Raw genomic sequence first — 22,067 nt, 5'->3', positions numbered from 1 at the left:
CTGTCTGACTTACCTCACTTAGTATGATAATCTCTAGGTCCATCCATGTTGCTGCAAATGGCACTATTCCATTCTTTTTATGGCTGAGTAGTATTCCATTGTATATATGTACCACATCCTCCTTATCCATTCCTCTGTCAATGGACATTTAGGTTGCTTCCAAGTCTTGGTTATTGTATTTAAATAGTGCTGCTATGAACATTGGGGTGCATGTATCTTTTCGAATTAGAGTTTTTATCTTTTCTGGATATATTCCCAGGAATGGGACTGCTGAACCCTATGGTAACTCTATTTTTAGTTTTTTAAGGAACCCCCATACTGTTTTCCATAGTGGCTGCACCAAATACCAGTGGTTTAATATGCTTCTCTTTGCTGGTTACATCAACTGGAAGATGCTATCTCAATTGCCGAGGTTTGGGATTTGCGTGACCCATTCTATGAAACAGTTGTTTGATTAACAACACTGCTTTACAGAGTCTCCAGCTAGGGGACCCTCCTTGCTGGCGTTATCCTTCCTGCCCTCTGGCCTGAGTTGCACAGACTGTATTGATGACATTTTGTAAAGTTAGTATGCATCTCACCGAGTCCAAGTACATGGGCAACCTGGTCGCCCAGGCCAGGACCTTCCAGGGAGCCAGAAGAAAGACAGCACTGGTTGGTTAGCCTAATCCACTGACCAGAAAAGCATCCTCCAGTAGGAGCTGGGGCCTCAAGGATGCCTGCCTCTTTCAGAGTTTTGTTGTCTAGGGGAGTGTCAGCCTCATGACTGCTCCTTCTTTTTTTTTTTTTTTGCAGTACGCGGGCCTCTCACTGCTGTGGCCTCTCCCGTTGTGGAGCACAGGCTCCGGACGCACAGGCTCAGCGGCCATGGCTCACGGGCCCAGCTGCTCCGCGGCATGTGAGATCTTCCTGGACCGGGGCACGAACCCGCGTCCCCTGCATCGGCAGGCGGACTCTCAACCACTGCACCACCAGGGAAGCCCGACTGCTCCTTCTTTATCCAGAAGCTTCTGGCCAGTTCTGGCCTCCTTAAACCCCTTTGATTCCAAAGTCTGGGTCTTACAGAGGAAGATGCCCAATTCCCTGGCCTCCCTCAGCCGATCCCCACGCAGCTTCCCAGAAGGTCGAGTAGAGCTGTCTGGGGGCCACGGCTAGATCAGTGTGTTTCACTGCTGAGCCAAGTGAAGGCAAGGGTCAGACCCGCCCCTCCTAGGCCTCAGTCTCCTGGACTATAAAATGAAGGGGTTTGGTTTAGAGAATATCTCTGGTGCCCGTCCAGCAGTCCTTGACCTCTCCCTACCACCAGGCTTTCAAACATTTTTCTCTTGAGGTTTCCTTTCTGTGTCTTGTAACCGCATTCCCCGTGAATGATAAAAGCGCTCCGGGTGCCTCCATTAGATACCTTGACAAAGAGCTCTTCTGAGTTCCTTCTTGGCCTTGACAAAGACTTTAAAGCTGGAAGAGTAACAGCATTGTTTTACTCTTGAAGGCCTGGGTGTTCGAGGACAGAGGGCATGAAGAAAGAAGATACCGGAGTTGGGAGGACAGGCCACGGAGTCGGGCAGACCTGGGTTCTGAGCCCGGCTGTACCATTGCTGGCCGAGTGCCGGGAGCAGGTTACTTCGCTCTCTGAGCCTCAGTTTCCTCGTGGGTAAAATAGGGTAACAAAGGCACCTAGTTACAGAATGGCTGTGACAGTAAATGTGATCACTTTTGGAGCTAATATATGGAAGTCGCTCGGCCAGCACCAATGGTTGGGTTTGAACAACTCTTCCAAGAACATGACCAATCCCCGTAAAATCAGTCTGCTTCCATTGACGACTTTCTCCCAAACCCCAGACTTAAATTGTGTATTGAATTTTATCCCAAAATAAAAGAGAGGAGGGGGAAAGACTGGATCAAATACAGAACGGCCAAAAATAACAGTGTTGCCCCAACCCAAATGGCAGGGAACAGAGAGGGTTGCTGGAAGTCTGGGTCCCCAGCTTCAGAGTTGCTGCTTAAATCTGGAATCCTTATGCCCACCACTATCCCCCGCCACCCCATCCCTTTTCATCCCTTCTCCTTTCAATCAAAAACTTCAAAGAGACGCCCAGAGAAGAGAACCGTGAATTCTCTGCTCACTAGTTTTCATGAGAGGAAACCAAAGAATGTTCCTTTTTGAAACTGCGTCTGCTCATCCAAACCCATTTTACTAGCTGGGGGACTTGAGCTTACAGGCAGGCTCTGGGGCTGATGAAATTCAGATGTGAGGCTGCAGAGAGACTGCAGCACTAACAGGAAAATGAGGGGAGCCGGGCATGGCTGGGCGAGGGCCTGGGCAGCAGGAGAGGGGACTTGGAGAAGGAGAGAGAGGTACCCAGGGAGAGACAGAGAGGAAGAGAGGAAGGGGGCCAAGAAAGCCTGAAAGGGAAGAGATAGATGAGACAAAGCCCAATAAAGCATTTTATTTTTCTTCTTTAAAGAACAAAAAACAAACACCCTGTTTCAACTGACGGGAAATGTTCGTCTGCCGAAGGCATTATTAGGACAAGAGATAAGGAAACCACAGAGATAGGAAATAATTATTTTGTATCTGTCTTTATAAATGAAAATGAAGGACATTAAATAGGATTTCGATTTTCAGGGACAGAAGGGAATGAATTAGGAAATATTCTGATAACACAGGAAATGTTTATTAAAAGGTCAGAGGGGGACTCTTGAAACTGACAAGGACTCCTGGGCGAGATAAAAAACCCACTAAGCTGAGGAGGAGACCGGGAGGACCCAAACTGCGGGCTCGGGGGGGCACCCCTTGTGCGAGATAAGTCAGATCAGGATGGAGGATGGATGGAAAAGGTGACTGACCCCTTGGCCGCAGTTGGCAGCTGGTGACCCAGCGTAACAGATGTGAGTCAGGCAACTGCACCCCGAGCAAAGCAGATGCGGGCAGAGGCATCCAGGGCTGGACCCAGCCTCAAGGGGACCTCTCCTTCTCACTTCAGCCCTCCCCCCCAGCTCGTGGGATGGATGGAGCTTGGAGAAACTGCGTGGGAAGGGCAGAGAGGGAGGGAGCCGCATCAGTGAGAAGGCCAAGCTCACAGTCACTGAGAATCCCACACTCTTCAGAGACTCACAAGGCCACCGGGTCCGCTCACCCACCTCTTGGTCTTCCAGGTGTGTATCCCACCTGGCCAGGAAGAAGCATCTCCAACATTTCCCTACTCTGTCCAGGGAGGCAGCTGGAAAACAGCAGTTAGGAGCCCGGGCTCTGGCATCAGATTGCCTGGGTCTAAATTCAGACTCTGTCCCTTTCTAGCTGCTAGCCTTGGATAAAGTTATTTAACTTATCGGACCCTCAGCTTTCTCAGCTGTAAAATGGAAATCTAACAGGCATACCTCTTTTGTAGGGTCGTTGGAGGGATTAAATGAGATTGTAAAAGAAAGTTCTTAGAACAGTAAATATACTACAGAATAGAATGTACTTCTTATAGCAATTATTAAAGGCATCCTGGCTTACTTTCAAAACCCATGTTCCTCTTTACGTCAAAGCTTCACCCCTCTTGCTGCCATTTGAGCCCCTCCTGTTTGGAATAAACACCCGCTCATGTCCACCTATACATCTTCCGGTCTTGGACCTTGAGCTCTGTCCCAGAAATGGCTTTTCCTCACCCCCTCCCGTCCACCACCCCGACATCACCTTCAAAGCCCCAGCACGGCTGCGGGTGGAAAACTTTTTGACAGCTGAAACCAGTGTCTAACTGGCCATGTTACAGGTCCTCATAGGAGAGAAAGCGGTGGATCAGATTCAGGGGGGAAGGAAGAACAGACCCCATCCCCTAATCTCCCGGAACCATGCAGCAGAAGAGTAGTCCATTTCAGGAAGATCCAAATGCTCACTTCATCTTTGATTTTCCCTTCTGGCTCCGCCATTCCCTACAGCCACTGATCCCAGGGACTTTGCTGGAGCCATACGGCCGCCCGCTAAATTGGCTGTTCTTGATGGTGAATAGAAAGAGGAGGGGGGCTGGGGGCAGAGAGAAAAAGAAAGATACGTTGAGGGGAGGGGATTAGGGAAGATGAAAGAGGGAGATGAGAGAAGGAAGATCTTTCACTGGACTCCTCTTACACAGACCTCCACGGCCCCCGAGAACTTGGGGAGGTTTTGTTCCAGGAGAACGTTCCTGGTCTTCTCACTGTGCGGTGGTTGTCACAGACTGAACTCTCATCTTCCCAAGAAGTGGGAGGGGTGGAGGGCCGGGCCCCTGCTGGAGAGAGAGACCAGAAGAGGTCGGCTGCCACAGTTTGCAGGGGAAGCAGAGGAGAAAGTAAACCCTCCCAGGCGGGGCAGGACTCAGCGGGACCCAAAGCCCAGCCAAGGAGCTGCGTACGATACAGGAGTGGCAGCATGGATTTGGGGATGGGATGCAAGCAGCATCTATTCCAGCTGTAAATCTGGAAACAAACAAGGGCTACAACCCGGCTTGTTGGATCTAGTGAGAAGGCAGGCACCAAAGCAGCAAATGTCCCCCTCACCACCGCCATGGCTGGCCATTAAAATTCCCATTAGGCCTGGGAATGCAGTGAGGCCTCTGTGGGTCAGAGGGTCAGAAGATCAGAGCCAGCAGCAGCATCAAGGGGGGATGGGCGGGGGGAGGGGGGCACAGAAAGACCTGTGAATTGGCAAGTCACCTCTTTGTGGGGGACAGAGAGGGTCTTCTTTAAGGGACTGCTGCTGTAAATTCAAACCCAAGGCAGCTGGGTTTGACAATCGCAACTCAAGATATTTCCAGTTGTCCCGTTCTTAACAATCATTAGGTAGCCCACTCCAGGATAAAGTGTCCATCACTTTGTTTTCCCAGGGCAGTCAGCTGAAGCAGCTGCAGCTGATTTTAATGAGACGTAATAATATTCTCTCAGTTCCTCAAGCTATAGACTGAGCCCACCGAGGGAACCTGCTCAACCCCCAAAATGATCAGACTTGTCAAAATATGATCATTTTGTTCCTTATTATAAATGAAAAGAAGATATGATTTAAGTGTCATCCTCTGGCGTGTGAGCCGGATTCCTATAAATCAATCACCCAAAATAAACTCTTTGGAGTGATTTCACTACAAATATGCTGGAAACAATTTCTTTAAACAAAGCATAAAAGTATTACTGTATCCCTCCAACATCAAAATGGCTTTAGACGTGCATTATTGGGTTGCTGGGGTGTTCTTTGCTTAAAATGTGTTGTTTATGGTTTTGCGCCTGACAGGCAAAGTCAATGCCTGTCTGCTGGAAACCTCCTGCTTGTGTTCATATCAGGTCCCCACAGTAAAATGGTGAGAAGAGGAGGGATGCCGGGGCGGGGGAGACATCTAAGGGCCGGGCTGGGGTCCCTAATCTCTGCAGATGTGACACTGCATTTCCAAAGTGGGTCCCATCGCATCAAAGAATGGTAAGCCGTTGGTGTCACGCTACGTTCTGCTTGGAGCGGATTCCCAGGTGTATTACTTACTAGCCCTGGGATTTGGGCACATCTTTCTTTCAGTTTTGTATCTTCAAAATGGGGACCATGGGGACAACAATAGCAACTAACTCATGCAGTTTTCGTAAGGAGCCAAGAGGGGTTAATATGGCAACGCACTTAGAACGGAGTCAGCCCTGTGTGGGCACTAGTAACAATAGATATTCTTATTGTGCATTATTTTTATTAGAAAGCCAGACACTTCCTGTCCCAAGGAAGTGCTATGGAGCGAAACTGTGCTTGGACTTCCACAGACTCTGTCATTTGTCTTGACTTTTGTTGTTTTCACTTCATTCTATGCAGGGAAGTAGACTTGCAGAGGACAGTGAGTGGCCCGATGCCATGGAGTTTTGAAGCCCCATCGGTGTTAGAAAAAGACAGTGCAGGGAAGGGAGTGGGGTCCTCAGAAGTCTTCCACAAGTAGGATTTGTCTCTTGAGCCCCACCTCTCACCCCTTCCCATCTCTCTACACTCACCTGGACAGGCATTGCTTCCACGCCACGTTTTGTAATGCTCCAGTCCGTCTGCACTTTAACAACCTTGTACCTCAGTCGAGATAGAGTCTGAAAAGTTTAATATCATGTCAAATGAGAGAGCCAATAAAACTTGACATTATTAATAGGATGTCAAGGGTTTTTTCCAACTGCTTAGGGAAAAAACAGTGTGTCCCATTAAGTGTAGCTCCTTGCACTGAGAAATATTAAGTGACTTTTCAGTGACCGCCAGCTGGAGCTGTTAGTTTTCCTTCATAAGCATTGATGCCGTCAATTCTGAGAGGCGAGGCGAGAACCTTTTAGGAAGATGCTGGATGAGCCCGTGCAATCAGAACAGCTTTGAGGTTTCCCTGAGATCTCTCCTTAAGTGGGCCTGCATATGGAAATGGGGCTATGAATTATGAAAAGACTTAAATACATTGGGCTGAGTGAGCATGAGATTTCAGACTCCCTCTGTCCATTTATCCCCAAAGGACTGCAGTGACCTCTCAGAACAATTTGGTGTGGACTTAAAAACAAGGCGAGAGTCCCCAGGAAGGGAGAAAGAGGGCTTCTTCTCCCTGCCCTGCTGCCCCATCCCCCAGCCTTCAGTGGGCTCTCGATGGGCCCGAGAGCTGCGGGCGCTGCAAGTCCCACTATCACTGCCCCGCGGAGGGTGGGGGTGGGCGGTGAGTGCCACCAGCTGTTGCCGCCTCTGCTGGCACTGGGCTTCTGGAGAGGAGGCTGTCAGGGAGCTGCAGGGGCCTCTGTTTCCCTTGGCCTGAGGCCATGGTCGCCTTCCAGCACGTGGCTTTCCAGGCCGGTTTCCCTTCCCAGGAAGAGGTCAGGCCTTAAAATAAGCTGGCGTGACTCAGCGTCTGAGTTGGGACATGCTTCACATAAGTGCCGGCTTTTCAGGATCGTGCAGCTGGAGCGGCTGAAAAGAAAACTCCAGAGGCTCCGCCCTGCGATTCCAGGGTCTGTTGGCTGCTCAAGCCCAGCTAAGATTGTTTCTTCTGTTCCCACCTAGACCGCTTGGGAGCCAGCACTTCTATGCCTCCCTATCCCCGGAGAAGTAGATTCCGTAGTCTTTACCCCCTTTTCCATGCCGCCATTTGGCCCCGCTGTCTTGCCACCTTCTCCGTGGGTTGTCCTTTATGGTTCCCATCCCAGCCGCAGCAGCTTCTTAGGGCATGTACCTGTGTTTTCATTGTTAGGAATCCAGGGAGCTGGCTGAACAGACGGTCAAAGGCTGGTGCTTATTTATAGAAGGGTGCAGTATTTACTGGAGAGTTGTATTGCTTTCAGAAGATCAAAAGAAAGACCTGGGCAGCCAACAGGACAGTGCTTATTTATCCTCTTCTGATGTTCCAGTCGACAGGCTCCTCCTTGTCCTTTGTCCCCTGTCCTGCACCATCTGGGGGCACCTGACCCCTGGAGCCGGCAGATGGAAGGCAGCTTGTGCTTCTTAAATTTCACCCAACACTTGGGAGACCCTGGGGAGAAAGTCCTTGGGATGACCCTCATGGCACCCAGAGCACTCACACCCCAGCCTCAGCTGCCAGGATCGGTGATGAGGAAAATCCCTGCCGGTGGATTCCTCTCTTCCCCACGGAAGCTCAGGTTTGAGAGACTCGGCCAAGGGCAAAAGAGGCTGAGGGAGAAATTTGTCTCTTGCAACATAAATGACAGTAGCAGCCCCTCTGTTCTCAGTGAGCTCAGGACATGAGGGAAGAAAATTATTACGATTGTGGAAGGGACTTAGGTCAGATTCTAAGAAAGAATCTCCTGACTCACAAGACGGTGGCCTTGATGAAGCCGTGGAATCTTTGCAAGTGCATTGGTTCTTTTGCTCTGAGGTCCCATCTTCATCCCAGCTCATATCTGACAGTGACTATCTAGCTCCTTTCCTTTTCCGGGACATAATCTAAGAGATTCAAATAGCTGACTTGGGGCTCTGAGGCACTAACTCCAAGAAGATAGGAGAGAGGTAAGTGATACTTGGGTAAAGAATGAAATACAACCAGGTATGCACACCTGGGTTAGCGTGGAGGCTGCATGGTATTGTGGAGAGGATGGAGACTGGAAACAAGAGCCACCACGCAAGGGGTCAGGAGCAAATTCATCTCTACCCTCTTGGCGTTGATGTCACCCTCAGTAAAACGGGGAAAATAAGACCTGTCTGGACTTATCTTAGACTTGTTGTTATGATCAAGTGAGATAATAGATATAAACATCTCAGGAAAAAAGGTAAATTATTTTAAGAGATACTCTTATCAGCCCACCCTTCCACTCAGAGGTGGAAGTGAGGGTGTCCTCTAATGCCAGGAGGTAGAGCCAGGTGATATTTAAGACCCCTCTGGCTCTAAGCAGCTGTGGATATATTCTCCTATATGTTTCGCTTAACCAACTCTTCATTTGAGGCAGGGCAAGGAAGCAGAGCGTATGAGCTGGCAACTCTTGGTTTATTCAGAAGAAAAACTGACCTTAGGGACACAACCTACAACATGGATGAACCTTGAAGACATTGTGCTAAGAGAATTAAGCCAGTCACAAAAAGAGAAATACAGTATTTCAGATCTCACTTACATGGGGTACGAAGGGTAGTGAAATTCACAGAGACAGAAAGGAGAATGGTGGTGGCTAGGGGCTGGGTGGGGGGGAGGGGGAGTTATTTCTGTAAAGGTATAGAGTTTTAGTTTGGGAATATAAAATGTTCTGAAGATGGATATGGTAGCACAAGAGGGTGAATGGACTTGATGCCCCTGAACTGTACACTTAAGATGGTAAATGTTATGTTAGGTATATTTTACCATAATAAAACTCAAACCAAAAACTGACATCAGGCCAAACAGCTATCAAGTAATTAATTCTGATTGATTCAAACTAGGACTAGCTTTAGCCACTAAAATGTACTCCCATAACCAAGAGACTGGCCACAGTCACTGTGAGTTGGGAAGGCTGTCCTATTTGCTGTCCCATTGGTGAGGGCAGCAAGGCAGGGTTCAGCATTGGTATGGGGGTGTCATCAGTACCCCTAGGTACCCAGTGTTGTGCATTCCACAAAATCTGGGGTTCTGAGAAAGCACCAAGGCTGCACCATCACAGCTGGGATAGCCCAGTACCATCTTAGGCCCAGCAATTGGAGCCTTTCTCCAAGGCAAATGGAAGGGAATTGTTCCCACTCCCTCTTGCTGCAACTCAACCTTCCTTCACCTTCCTGCTTTAATGTCTTAATCAAGTGGCAGATGAGAGGAACTGATCCATGCAAAGGACAGAAGGTTCGACAAGATGTGTGGAACCCACTGCTGCTCTCCTCCCCCGCGTCAGAGTCGACGCCCCACCAAAGAGAAAGACAGGGGAGCTAGAAAATGAAAGAGAAAAAGGCGAGAGAGATTTTGTACCCTTAAGCCTCCACTGCCACAGTTCAAAAGACCAATCTTTACTGAAAATAAATTTAAAGGAGAATTTTTGATGTATATTATGGTCTCTGGTGGTAGACAAGAGCGCTGCCGGCGGTATATGGAGTTATGCAAAACCAAACTGGGATTACTTAAAAGTGTCTGTAGTGCTTTGATTAACTGGTATGTGTTTTATTTTTTATACGACACAATCACAGGCCTACACTGATAATATCTTGCTATTACTGTTTGACACTTGAAGCTCTATTTTTCCTATGACTTGGAAGTGGGCCTTGTTCAGTCTGGGGCAAGGGTCAAAGGATCAAGATGATCCCAAAGGGGATAAGATGGAGACTTGCCCACCTCACATTTTTTTTAAATGCAATGTGTAAAAGACCTAGGACCCATCGTAGAAAGTAAAGAAGTGGGGGATCAGACGTGGTGATTCAAGGATCTGGCCAAGAACATGGGCTATAAGAGAGTCCAGCGACCTTCTGAAGTTTCTTACGTCCATCTGGAAAATGTCCCCCCCCCCATTAATACTTCTTCTAGAACTAAGGTTCCATGCTGATTAGGAAGCTGCAAACCCCTCTTTCTGTGTTTTGCTTTGTGATGCTGGGCTGGGACTCTGCACATTACATTTCTCCTCAGCCCCCTGGCTCCTCTTTGGTTCTGTCAATAGGAAGAGCTAGAGGGAGACTGGAAAGCTCGAGGCCTGGAGGCAGGATTTGCTCCTTCCTCTTCACTTGCTGCCTCTGCCCCAGCATAGGAGCCCTTTGCCCAGAGGCAGCAGTTGTTTCCAGGCTCATCCAGTACCAGGCTCACTGCATCCCCTCGAGATCCCAGCACCAGCCAGGCAGTTCTCCTTTGGCAGACAGAGTCCCAGCTCTGCAGATCCCCTTCCCTAAACTCGAGTCACTGGCAGCAGTGGGTCACACTGAGCCCTGGGGCCCCTCCTTCAAGCTCCAGGTGCATCAGCAGCCCCCCCACCCCTGTAAGGTCTAGATCCCAGTGGTACAGGGTCCCTCCTGGGAGCTTCTAAGTTCTGACAGCCCCAAGCTCTTCTCTTTGCTCACCCAGACCTAGGTAATAAGTGCCTGCTTCTGTTGAACCAATCCCCTGTGTCAAATCATTTCTGTTGAAATGCCTGGTGTGGTTTCCATCTTCCTGACTAGACCCCAACAATACAAGTCCCTTGAAGTGAAGTCATCCTGAGCACAGAGGGCACCATTCTTCCTCATCCCTGAGGCAAAGACAATGCAGACCAGAGCTTAGGAGTGACTGGGCTGCATCCCTGAGGCTCACAAAACCCAAGAGGAGAGGCCCACAGAGCCACATCGGAGAGTAATTCTGAGGGGGTAAGGGCACCAACTTGATGGCTGAGAGACTCAGAAGGAAATGAAAGAATGACTACACCTCTAAGAGTAGGCAGGGCAAATCCATTCAGCCCTTTGCTGTTGGAGTCCTTTCTGACAGTGAGATGGACTCTGGAATGTATCTGCTCTGTTTGTGGAATGGGGGCAGAGCCATGGTCTTCCTGGCTGGCTTTCCCCAACTGAGTCTCCTGCCACCCCCGGCAGAGCTCACAGGACAAACTCAGAGACAATTTTCTTTCTACTTTTCAGACCTTTCTCAAGGACCAGTCTGCCTCTCCCCCAACTCTAGTTCCTCACCTGTCCCTGCTTGTTACCCACATGAGCTCACACACCGCACCACAGGGTCTTGTCTGAAGCCTGGGCAGAGAATTCCATGGTTGACCCTGACATCCTCGTCCACTGGTGTCTAAAAAAGGAGCAAGTCTCTGTCCTCACTGGGCTACGAGGCATGTGTTTGAAGGCATGAACACCACATTCCTATGTTCATGGCTATGGCCTTCCAGCCCACCCAGCTATCCTGGCACGAACTTGGGGCCATCAGGGGTCATTTCATTCCCCCCACCCCCGCCCCCAGCCAGATTCTCTCTCTAAAATTCATCCATAGGAAGGAGACCTCTGTTCTTGAAACACACCCATGAAATTCCTTTATCACTGAGCTGTGTCATCTTCTCTCCCACTCAGGTAGACCTTCTTTTAGCAGAGTGAAGTCAGGAGATGGAAAATCTGGGTGAAGACTGACTATTTCACAGGGCTGTTGTGAGGGTCAAACAGGATAATATATGTGAAAGCATTTTGTGCACAGTCAAGCTCTGTACGAACAGGAGGTGATTTTATCGCAACAGTTGCTACCCAAACCACTCACTACATGATTATTATTTAACTCCTCCTTCTGGCGCTTTAAACTCATTTCTTTTTGCTCTGTATGGTTGGGTAATGGGTGTAGATTTCACCCTGGGGCTCCAGCTGCACAGACAGAAGAAGGCCAAGGCAGCCATGTGTCTCCAGCTCCGATTCTCAGAAGCCCCTCCATGTCCCTGGCTGGCCCAGTTCCCCAGAGCATGGCCCTGGCCATCCCTGGGGAGCCATATTTTCAGGCCTGTCTAGTTCCAGCTGTGGAGCCTCTTCAGGCCAGTCTGGCAGGAACCCAACCAGCACCTGCATGAGTCATCACTGCCCATGGCCCATTATGCAGGTCGGTGTGGCTGCCTGAGGAGGCCAGGGCCCTGACCTCAGAGGTCGCTCTATTATTTATTACCTTTTGTGTCGTGGGCAAATTTGGACCTTTGCCCAGCCCTGGGGAAATGGCTTCATCCCCATTCCTTCCCATGGACTCAGGGAATTCCACTCTTCATTTTCTACCTCATAGGAATAAACAGTGGGAAAGAGAAAAACTTTATGTGCTCCCATATACTATGTCAAATTCTGCAGTTAAAACACAACAACAATAGATTGAAGAGGGGACTCCAGCCTTCTAAGAGCTTATAAGGGGAATGAAAATCATCACCTATGGGAACAATGCTAGACCCTTACAATCAACCCAATGCAGCACATGTGCTAAACAGCACCAGGCAGTGGGGCCATCAGATTTGGGAAGGATTAAGGGAGGTAAGAGTAATCAGGGAATATTTCTTAGAGAATGTCCATTTGCCTTTCTTTATAAACATGTGCTTTGCAGAAAGTTAGAAAATGAATACGTAAAAAGGAGAAAAAAACTCACCCATAATCCTTACCTGAAAATAACCATCGTCTACAGGTTGATATATGCTTTCCTAGACACTTTTTTTTTTTTTTTTTTTGCGGTACGTGGGCCTTTCACTGCTGTGGCCTCTCCCGTTGCGGAGCACAGGCTCCGGACACGCAGGCTCAGCGGCCATGGCTCACGGGCCCAGCCGCTCCACGGCATGTGGCATCTTCCCGGACTGGGGCACGAACCCATGTCCCCTGCATCGGCAGGTGGACTCTCAACCACTGCGCCACCAGGGAAGCCCTAGACATTTTTTGATGCATATATTTATATTCATACAATTTTAATAAAAATCAAATTATTCTGGGTGTACTATTTTATAACCTACTTTTTCCACTTAATTTCCTATGTCAATAGATATATATATATCTTCATTATTTTTAATGACTACTAAGTATTCTATTGTATGAATGTAAAAGAGAATGTGTAATATTTTTTAATGAGTCCTCTATTATTGGGCATTCCAGGCATTTCCAATTTTGTGTCATCTTAACCAATGCAGCAGTGAACATCCTGGCACCTACCTCTTCATGTACATGTGTGATTTTTTTTTCTTTAAGATAAATTCCTAGAAATAAAATTACTGAATCAAGGATTAACGTATTTCTAAGGTGTTTATTATACTTTGTCAAATTTTGACATATACTATAATATACTCTTTAAATTTTGCACCAGGTTCCACTCAAAACCAACAGAAAAATATCAAGTCTTAAATTAGGCTTTGGAGGTAGGAAGAGATGTTGACTCGACACTAGCCGTGGGGATGAATTTGGCAGCTACAAGGCACAAGATGGGGTCTAAACAAGTCATTCATTTATTCAACAACGTTTATTTAACCCTGACTATGAGCCAGGCACTACGCTCAGCTCTGAGGTACAAAGACAACAAGACGTTTGAGAAACTCACAAGAATGGGAGTTGGAAGGAAATTGAGTGTGGCTTAAGCAGAGCATCTGTGTTGGAAGAATGGAAAGTCATGGAGAAGAGCCCAACGGTGATGGCCCTGAGGACCTGGCTGAGGGGTGGGATAAGAGCCCGGTTCTGACGGTCTGTGGAGTGATGCTGACGGGTTAAGAATGAGGCAGTGAGTTAAACATACCTGGATTGTGATTCTCGTTCATCCACTGTCTAGCCCTACGGTCCAAACAATGAATTTAACGTTTAGAGTCTCATTTCTTCAACTATAATATGAGGAATAGAATGGCTACCACATCTGGCTGTTGTGAAGGTAAAATAAGGTGCGTTGGGCTTCCCTGGTGGCGCAGTGGTTGAGCGTCTGCCTGCCGATGCAGGGGACGTGGGTTCGTGCCCCGGTCCGGGAAGATCCCACATAACACGGAGCGGCTGCGCCCGTGAGCCATGGCCGCTGAGCCTGCGCGTCCGGACCCTGTGCTCCGCAACGGGAGAGGCCACAACAGTGAGAGGCCCGCATACCACAAAAAAAAAAAAAAAAAAGCTTAAAAAAATAAGGTGCGTTAAGGGCATACTATGGAATAAGTATTCAGTAACCATTAGCTATTGTTCTCATGTTGAAACGAGGTGGAGAGCAGGTTGCTGCAGATCTGAGAAGATGGAATGGTCCCACATCCTTGGCTCAACGGCAGGCTGGGTTCTGTCCAACCTATACTCTGTACAGCTTAGGGGCCCCTTTCATGTGGACCTCATAAAGGCTGATGTGGGGTGGTGAGCTCTCTCAAAAGAAAAAAAAAAGGAAAAAGAAATAACGCTGACAAAAAAAAGAATATCCCCGACCTAGGTGACCCATGAGGTCCTTGGGACAGGGACCCATGTTGGGTCACTACTATTTCACCGCAACACTCTTCCTGCCCACCTGTCACGTTGCTGGCCAAGTGCTGTGGAGGTCCCTCCAGAGCCTAGACTTGAGTCTCCTAAGCAACAGGGGCTGCCAGGCACCTCTATGAGCCTGTGATCTGCCTGTTTGTCCAGTGACTACCTGTCAATCTCCCACAGTGTCACTTCTGATAAACAACAGTGACACCTTGATACATCAATTCCATCTGAGGTTTCCCCGACAGGCCTTCCAGCTCCTGAATCACCGGTGATGATTCATGGCCAGGCATAAGCACTGATGGACCCTTCCTTCCTGGCTGGGCTCTGTGTCAGCCTCATCCCGTCAAAGAAAACTCCAGCCTTCTCCTCAGGTTCGTTTTACCATCTTTTGCCTGCCTCCCAAAGAGAAGGGGGATATGTTTATGCATGCATGCACCCATCCATCTATCCATCCATCCATCCATTTAACAAATGTGTCTAGGAAAATTCAATGTTAGCAGGAGGCTCAGAGGGGAGGGAATAGAGATGAAGTCAGTGTCACAGGGTCTGGGTTCCAGAACTGGCTCTCCCTCAGTGTTCCCATGGTTCTTAAAGAGTCATTTAACCTCTTTTAGGTGGTATAACTGCAAAAATCTCGGCTCCACAGGTAAGAAGATACATTGTATGATTGGAGAATGTTAACGTAAAAGGGGAGATCTTCAAGATTGTCAGGTTTAACTGTATTTATATTCATCCATTGGACAAATATTTATTGAGTGTCCATTTTGCACCAGGCACTATTTTAGAGTTGGGAACATATCAGTGAACAAACAGATGAAAAAATCCTACACTCACGGGGCTTACAGTCTATTGGAAAGAGACAGATAGTAAACCAAATAAATAAGTACAATACATAGTATATTAAGTAGTGATAAGTGCTAGGGAGAAAAATAAAGCAGAAAAAAAAGGAATGGAGAGCATTCGGATTTAATTTTAAAAAGAGCAGTCAGAGATGACCTCACGAGGAGGGAGATCTTTGAATGGAGGGAGGGAGAAAAGTCACATAACTCTCATGGAAAGAGTACTCCCCTTGGAGGCAACAGCAAGTGGAAAGATCCTGAGGTGGGAATGACCCAGCGTGTGCCAAGAAATGAAGGCTCCAAGTGGCTGGAACAGAGTACCAAGTGGCTGGAACAGAGTACCAACAGAAGAGGTACAGGCCATCAACACTCACACAACCTTGGAGGAAAGGACTTCGGATTTTATCCTGAAGGAGGTACTGGAAGGTTTTGAACAGAAAAGTGATAGGGTCTGATTTATATTTTAACAGGATCATTTTGGTGCTGTGCTGAGAATAATATAAACAGTAATAACCCTAACTCTAACCCTAATACTTATGTAGTACTTCTTATGCACCTGGCACTGTTTTAAGTTCATTTATGCATCTTAACTCAGTCAGTCTTCATTACAACCCTAGGAGGTAGTCTATTATGGTTCCCATTTTACAGATGAGAAAACAAAAGCATGGAGAGGTTATCAAGAACCTGGCCACACAGCTAGTCAATGACTGAGCCGGTTTGGAATCTAAACAGGTAGGCTGCCGATTCTGTGATTTCCCCGCCCTACCCTGCTGTCGAATCAGGCCAAGGGTAGAAGCAGCTAGACATGCCAGTGGTCTACAGCAAGGCATGTGGGGACGACGGTGGAGAGAACGGATCTCATTCTGGCTGTATTTGAAGGTAGAACCAACAGGTTTTGTTGTCAGATCAGATGCGGGGGCGGAGTCACGTTGGTTTGGTTGCTTTCATTTTAGCTTGATCCACTGGACAGATAGAGTTGCTTTTAACTGAAGTGGAGAAAATGGAGGAAGGGAAAGAGCAGGAGTTTGGGACACACTGATTGGAATCCCTGTCAGACATCTAAGTTGTAGGAGATGAGCTTAAAAGAAACGAAGGGAGTCTCAAGTATTTGCTCGACATCGTAGAGCTGGTTAGTGAAGAGAGTTAAATCCTTCCAGTATGAGCTTTTCCCCCTCTTTGTGCTTCTGAGCACCTTTCCACCTTCAAGTCTACTGTGGTACATCATTTGTTTATCGAAGTGGAAATCAGGTGCTGGAGGAAGCTTCTCCTTACCTCCTCTTTGCCGGCTGGGGTGACAGTGTGTGCGTGCTGTGGTCCGGGGAGGGATGGGGGACTGGCAGGGACTGGTAACCCAGGTCACTCTCTCCCCAGGTGGTGAGGGAGAACCGGCTTTAAATGTTTACAGAATTCTACCATTGCTCCCTCCTCAGAGGGAAGGACCCCTGAAACCCACTGAAGCTGAGGCGCTTGGCCTCCCCAGAAGTCCATCCTATGTTGACCAGGAGGCAGGCAATTACATGGGGATACCGCAGCAGCCCCTGGCATGCCGAGCTGGAGAGAGCTGCCGGTGTTTTTCTGGGTGGCGAGCTGCTATTTAAAATCAGGCTTTGTTTCTGAAAATGAGACAGATGGGGCTACATTCGGTGGATAAAGACATTTTGTTGAACTTTCAAAATGGGTATTATTTTCCATTTACACTTATTTCACGGAGAATTGTAAGAAGATGAGATTGTAGACATGTCTGTGATATGCAGTAATGAGTGACGGATCTTTGAAGGTAAAAATATCTCTAGGATACTTTTTTCTTTTTTTTTTCCCCCTTTTTCTCTTCTCTCTCTCTCCCCTCTGGGCCTCAGGTTGGGAGAGTTTAGGTTTTGTTTTCTTTTGTTTTTAATATCAAAATGGAGAGTGTCTCTGGTGGGAGTATAGACTCTTCTCAGCTCAATGTTTGTCTTAATAAAGGTTAAAAGAAATGAAATAATATTAAAAAGGCTCTCAGGAGACAGGAGCACCAGATGCTGCCTACTCCCTGGATCGCTGGAGGGGGAGGCAGGATAACAGGGCTGTGTACCCCACAGGTACCCTGAGTGGCTGATCCCACCCAACAAGGCCAAAAACCTCTGGGAACAAAGAAACAAGGGAAGACAAAGAGGACTGGAGAAGAAGAGGATAAAGGAAAGGACAGGAAGTCGGAGTCCAGGGAGACGCTGCCATCTTTCTCCACATTCAAGGCTCTCTCCTTCTCTGGGGTCTGGCATTGCAAAGGGGAGGCATCCCAGAGAAGCCAAAGTCAACATCCCTCCCCCTGTTGCCCTCTACCTCCCCTTAATTGCTTTGGAAGGAAACCAAGAAAAGAGAAACTAGAAGGAAGAATAACTTTCAGCTTGATTTTCTTGGATAAGAACTTAGATAAGGAAATCCATGGGTGTTTATTGAATAAATAAATGAATGAATCAGTAGTCTACTAGCCACTATAGCAAAGAACCAATACTTGAATCAGGGAATGAATTAGGGAATCAGTGAACTTGGCATAAAGTCTCAGATTTCTTAACCTCCTGCTCCCATACACAGACTTCTTTACCTTTGTCTATTGACAAGGTTGACATTCTCAAAACAAAACAAAACAGAAACCCCATGGAATTTATCACCATCAAAGGCCTGTACCATGCAAAGCCTACATCCAGCTATATCCTCGTAAAAATACTGGAAAAAGCTCTACCCTTTGTGTGTGAGTACTAGGTAGTAGAAACAAAAGTTTTAAAGGAAGAGAAGGAAATATTTTCCAATGTACTGAGTTCAAACCAAACATTGCACACTTGCAGCCTAACTCAGCCACTGGACAGGGTTAAATTTTAGAGAGTTTTCACTTTTGAAGGTCCTTCCAACTGTGCTTTCCTTCTCAGCGTGTTTCAGGTACAGCCATCTTCCAACCAACCAGTACTGATTGAAGAGATGGGCTTTCCCTTCTTCAACGTAAATTCTTCTGGGAAGAGGCCTACATCTTCTTCCTCTTGGTGTTGCCCAGCATCTCCAGTCCCCAGTGATGGCTCCAAGGCCATCAGTAGCTGCCTCTTGAATTGAGCATAGTCGTGTCCAGAGTTCCAGCTTTTCTCCCAAAGACGATGCTTCATTAGGCTCCAGCGGATGTCAATTGTAAATAGCAACTTTGTTTTTCAAGGCCAAATACGCTGGAGTCATCCTTGACTTCTCCCTGGGATATAATCCATAAATTCCCCTGGCACTGGTGAACCAGCCTGAAAGACACAGGGACTTGCTAATTAACTCTTCCTAATAACTTGAGAGAGCTGAGAACTCGGATACATAAGATCCCGTTAAGAGAGTGTCCTGCATTTTTATCTGAGGGCAATAGATCATAAGGGGCAAGAAAGGAAGAACTATTTGTCTCTGAGAGCATAATTTATATTCAATAAATTGAGAAGGGCGACCTGGGGGTCAAATATGGGGAAGGATGCCAAAAGAAATTCTCCACTCAGGGAAGGACTACGTGGAAGCAGAAAGTGAGTGGCAGGTCCTGAACAGCCCAGGGGAGATCACTTTCATGGGTTTTATTGGGCAGAGGGTAGGGTGACCTGCTTCAAGATTCCACCTCTGTCTAATGGGAAGAGAGACCAGGAGATCGAGTGGAAGAAAAAGATGGGAGAGAGGCAACAGGCCACGTGGGAGTGACACTTAGGGTACCCCAACTCCTTTTCCTTACCTAGAAGCAAAAGGACCTCCTTCCTTGATGTCAGGCCATGTGGGAGTGGAGACATTTGGCCTGAAGACTAGAGATGCCCAGAGTGTCAGAGAAAGAAGGGCCCTGAGCGATCACCTCCCAACCCCCCTACCTTACAGATGCCTAGACTCAAGCTCAGAGAGGGGGCAGTGAACTGCTCTACCTAGAATCACCACCTCTTCCATAACCCTCTCCAATTTCCTCCGTCCCACACCCATCCTCACTCAGAGGAGGAGACCGATGTTCCCAGAAAGCGCACCACATCTTGGGTCATTTTTCTTTTTTTTTTCCTACTGCCTTTCAAAGGAGTCCTGGATTTTGAAAACACAGTCTCCAGCCCTGACAAGTTTGAAAACTGGTCCCTGTGAGTCCCTCCCTATTTAGAAAGTAAGAAGGACAGCAAGGGTGCAGGGTTCCCAAACACTAGTCACTTGGGGAGCAGTTGGAGAGCCTGCTAAAAATGCATATAACCTTGTCGCACCCCCTGAAAACCAACTCTGCATGCGCAGTGTGGGAATCTGTAGTTTTCATCGGCATCTCTGGTGATTTCCAACCACTGAGGATGGAAGACACAGGGACTTGCTAATTAACTCTTCCAACAACTTGGAACCCTGTGCTAGAGGAGAGCATGTGGATGAAACCAGTTGTATGCATGGATGGGGCTGATTGCCTTTGTCCATCCATACAGTGGGAAAGGAGTCCCCACTCTCTGCTTCTGACCTGCCCAGTGAGTGGGTGAAGACAAACACGATCAATGGATCAGAAAAGACACCGGGCTTCTCTGAAGATGCTCTATGTGTCTAGAGTCTTATTGATTCCGATTTCAATTATCGTCAGTTTTATCACTCAGTCCTTGAGGGAAGGCTGATCTGAGACAGGGCCATGCCTACCCCAAAGTGACCCTTCACTCCATGGTCCACCTTTTGCCAGCCCCACCCAGGATGTGTATTTCGGCAACTGACCCCCATTCTGGACTAGCCCTTGATTTAAGACCACGGGGAAGTCATTAAAGATAATTGAGGCTGCAACTTCTACATGAAGACATACTGCCACCTGGGCAGTAATTAATCACTTCCTCTACCCTCCCCGCAACCAGCATTTGGTTGAGACCAAACTGGACCTTGATATCCACCCACACAGGCTGACTTCCAATTCTCCCCCAAACCTCGACATGGTCAACATGCTTTAATTACCACCATGGCTCATCCTCTATGCTCCCCCACTTAACATTCACAGTGGTCCCCATTTAACATTTTTTGGATGTGCACCAAAGGCAGCAGAAGCCCTCACCCATGGCTTCTGACCATTTCACTTCCCCAAGTCTACTATGGAACATTCCAAAAAAGATAAAGAGCAATGCTCCCCAGTTGGTCAATGTCACCACCTGGGTTTTCTGCACAAGTCCTGGATTTTCCGTGCCCCACACTATTCTAAGCTCACAACAGAGATAACCATCTGGTTGTGGCCCGCCTTCCCTCCCAGGGTGGGCAAGGGATTATGGCTGCTTTAATGCTGGGAGATTAGGAGCTTGTAAAGAGCCTTGTGCTCCGAACAGGGGTACAGTTACATAAGTCCACCAAGCTTGGCACTGCAGGACGGCGGGCTCCAAGTGGCATCTAATTACAGGCAGGCTGATGGCCACAGCTGAAGATACTGTCACAGGACCCAGGTCTTGGCCCGCTGATATCCCTCCGGCAGTTGCAGTAAAACGGAAATTAAGTGCAGTGTCATGGCCATTTAGGGCATTAGGAATGGAAGGCGCCCGGGAGCTGCTTCCTGGCCCCTTGCCCACCTTATGAACAAGGTGCACACAAGGACTTGTGCTGGGAGAGGGAAACAGCTGGAACACAGAGACTTTCTCTGCAGGTAGGGATACGAGGAGAGGAAGGAGGTGAGGGAAGTCTGTGTCCCAAATCACCTTGGCTGAGAAGGAAATTGGCTTGAGAAATGAGGAAAAGGTATCAAGCGCTGGATGAAACTCTTTAAAGGGACGTTTTCCAAGTTGCGATTTTCTCCGGGTCCTGAATTTCCACTCTGCCCCCCACCTTCCACCCCAACACACACACAGACGCACAGCCAGTGTGTGGAGAAAGGCATAGGCAGAGGACCAAATCAGCATTCTCTGACGCCCCCCCGCCCCCGCAACATCTGTAACTTGCTTGAAGCCTTCAGTCTACTGGGTCCCTGCAAGCCTTCACCAGCCGGCGAAGTTCTCTAGCTCTGAATCTGGGGAAATCCTGCCCTTGGTCACCATCCAGCCCTGGATACTAGGGCTATTTGCTAAATCCAGTCCACAGGCCCCAGCACTGGAGGAGGGGCTGAGGGCTGGCTGCTTTGCTACTCACCTGCCACATCTCCCCACCGACCTCCATCCCCATACAGCCCTACTTCCTCTCCTCACTCACCCTGACCTTTATTTCTGGCCATTGTCGGCTCCTCCTAGAAATTGCAGAGCCAGACAGATTTGGGGAACGCAGCAGAGCGAGGGAGCACCATGGTTCCCTCTGCCTCTTTCACCCCATTCCCACTGAAACGCACACGCGCTTCAGGGGTGCTTGTGTCACCTCCTGCCCAAGTCAGGCTGGCCTTGGGAGGACCCCAGGAATCTCTAAACAGCCAGCCCGAACCTTCCACTCAGTGCGCTGCTTTCTTATTTCTTTGCCAACAGCTGTGTAGCAGAGGTGAACTGGGACATGGGAAACACCAGCTCACTCTGGATAGGGGGAAAAAATTAAAAAGCCCGTTTTTCTGTCCTGTCAGGTCTATTTAAGTATTTAATGAGGTGAGATAGTACCAATAAATTTAACATGGCACAATAACTCTGATGATGTGGGCCACAGACTAATAAGCTTCCATCCCAGGGACAGAAGAGTGATCTCGCCTTCACTAGATCTTATCGGGTTTGATTGCTTTGTTCAGATATTAAAAAGGTTGAGCAAGGACTTTCGGGCACTGCCACAAATCTGTGCGTATACTCCCAGCTGAGATAGATTGAAGCCAGACCTCGGAATACAAGGCTGTTTATTTTAATTGACAATTGAGAGGAGTGGAATAGGTAGAGGGTGGAGGGTGGTGGGAACCACAGGGGGGCCCTGTGATTAGGTGGCTGGAGGGTGTGTTTTCCCCTTCTCTTCAAAGTTGTGGCACAGTTTCAAATCTGAAGGTCTATCCAATGGAGTGTCTACTCCTGAGGCTTCAAAGAGTCTTTTCCCCACTT

General features: G+C 48.1%; 1 long non-coding RNA gene across 2 annotated transcripts in view; it reads right to left on the bottom strand.

Annotated features, from left to right (window-relative positions):
* LOC125965175 (uncharacterized) overlaps window positions 1-22,067 on the bottom strand; it is a 73,128-nt gene that overhangs the window by 12,406 nt on the left and 38,655 nt on the right. Inside the window, exons 3-4 of one of the 2 annotated variants that reach the window (XR_007478758.1) lie at window positions 5,968-6,054; window positions 2,730-4,247 (exon numbers count right to left, since the gene is read on the bottom strand). The exons of the other annotated variant lie outside the window; for it this stretch is intronic. This is a non-coding gene — a long non-coding RNA (uncharacterized LOC125965175). Of the gene's footprint in view, window positions 1-2,729; window positions 4,248-5,967; window positions 6,055-22,067 lie in introns of those variants that run through there. 2 annotated transcript variants of the gene reach the window in all.

The sequence above is a fragment of the Orcinus orca genome, chromosome 8 (assembly GCF_937001465.1).
Source record: "Orcinus orca chromosome 8, mOrcOrc1.1, whole genome shotgun sequence".
Lineage (NCBI taxonomy): Eukaryota > Metazoa > Chordata > Mammalia > Artiodactyla > Delphinidae > Orcinus > Orcinus orca.
This window is presented reverse-complemented; position numbering and strand designations above follow the sequence as displayed.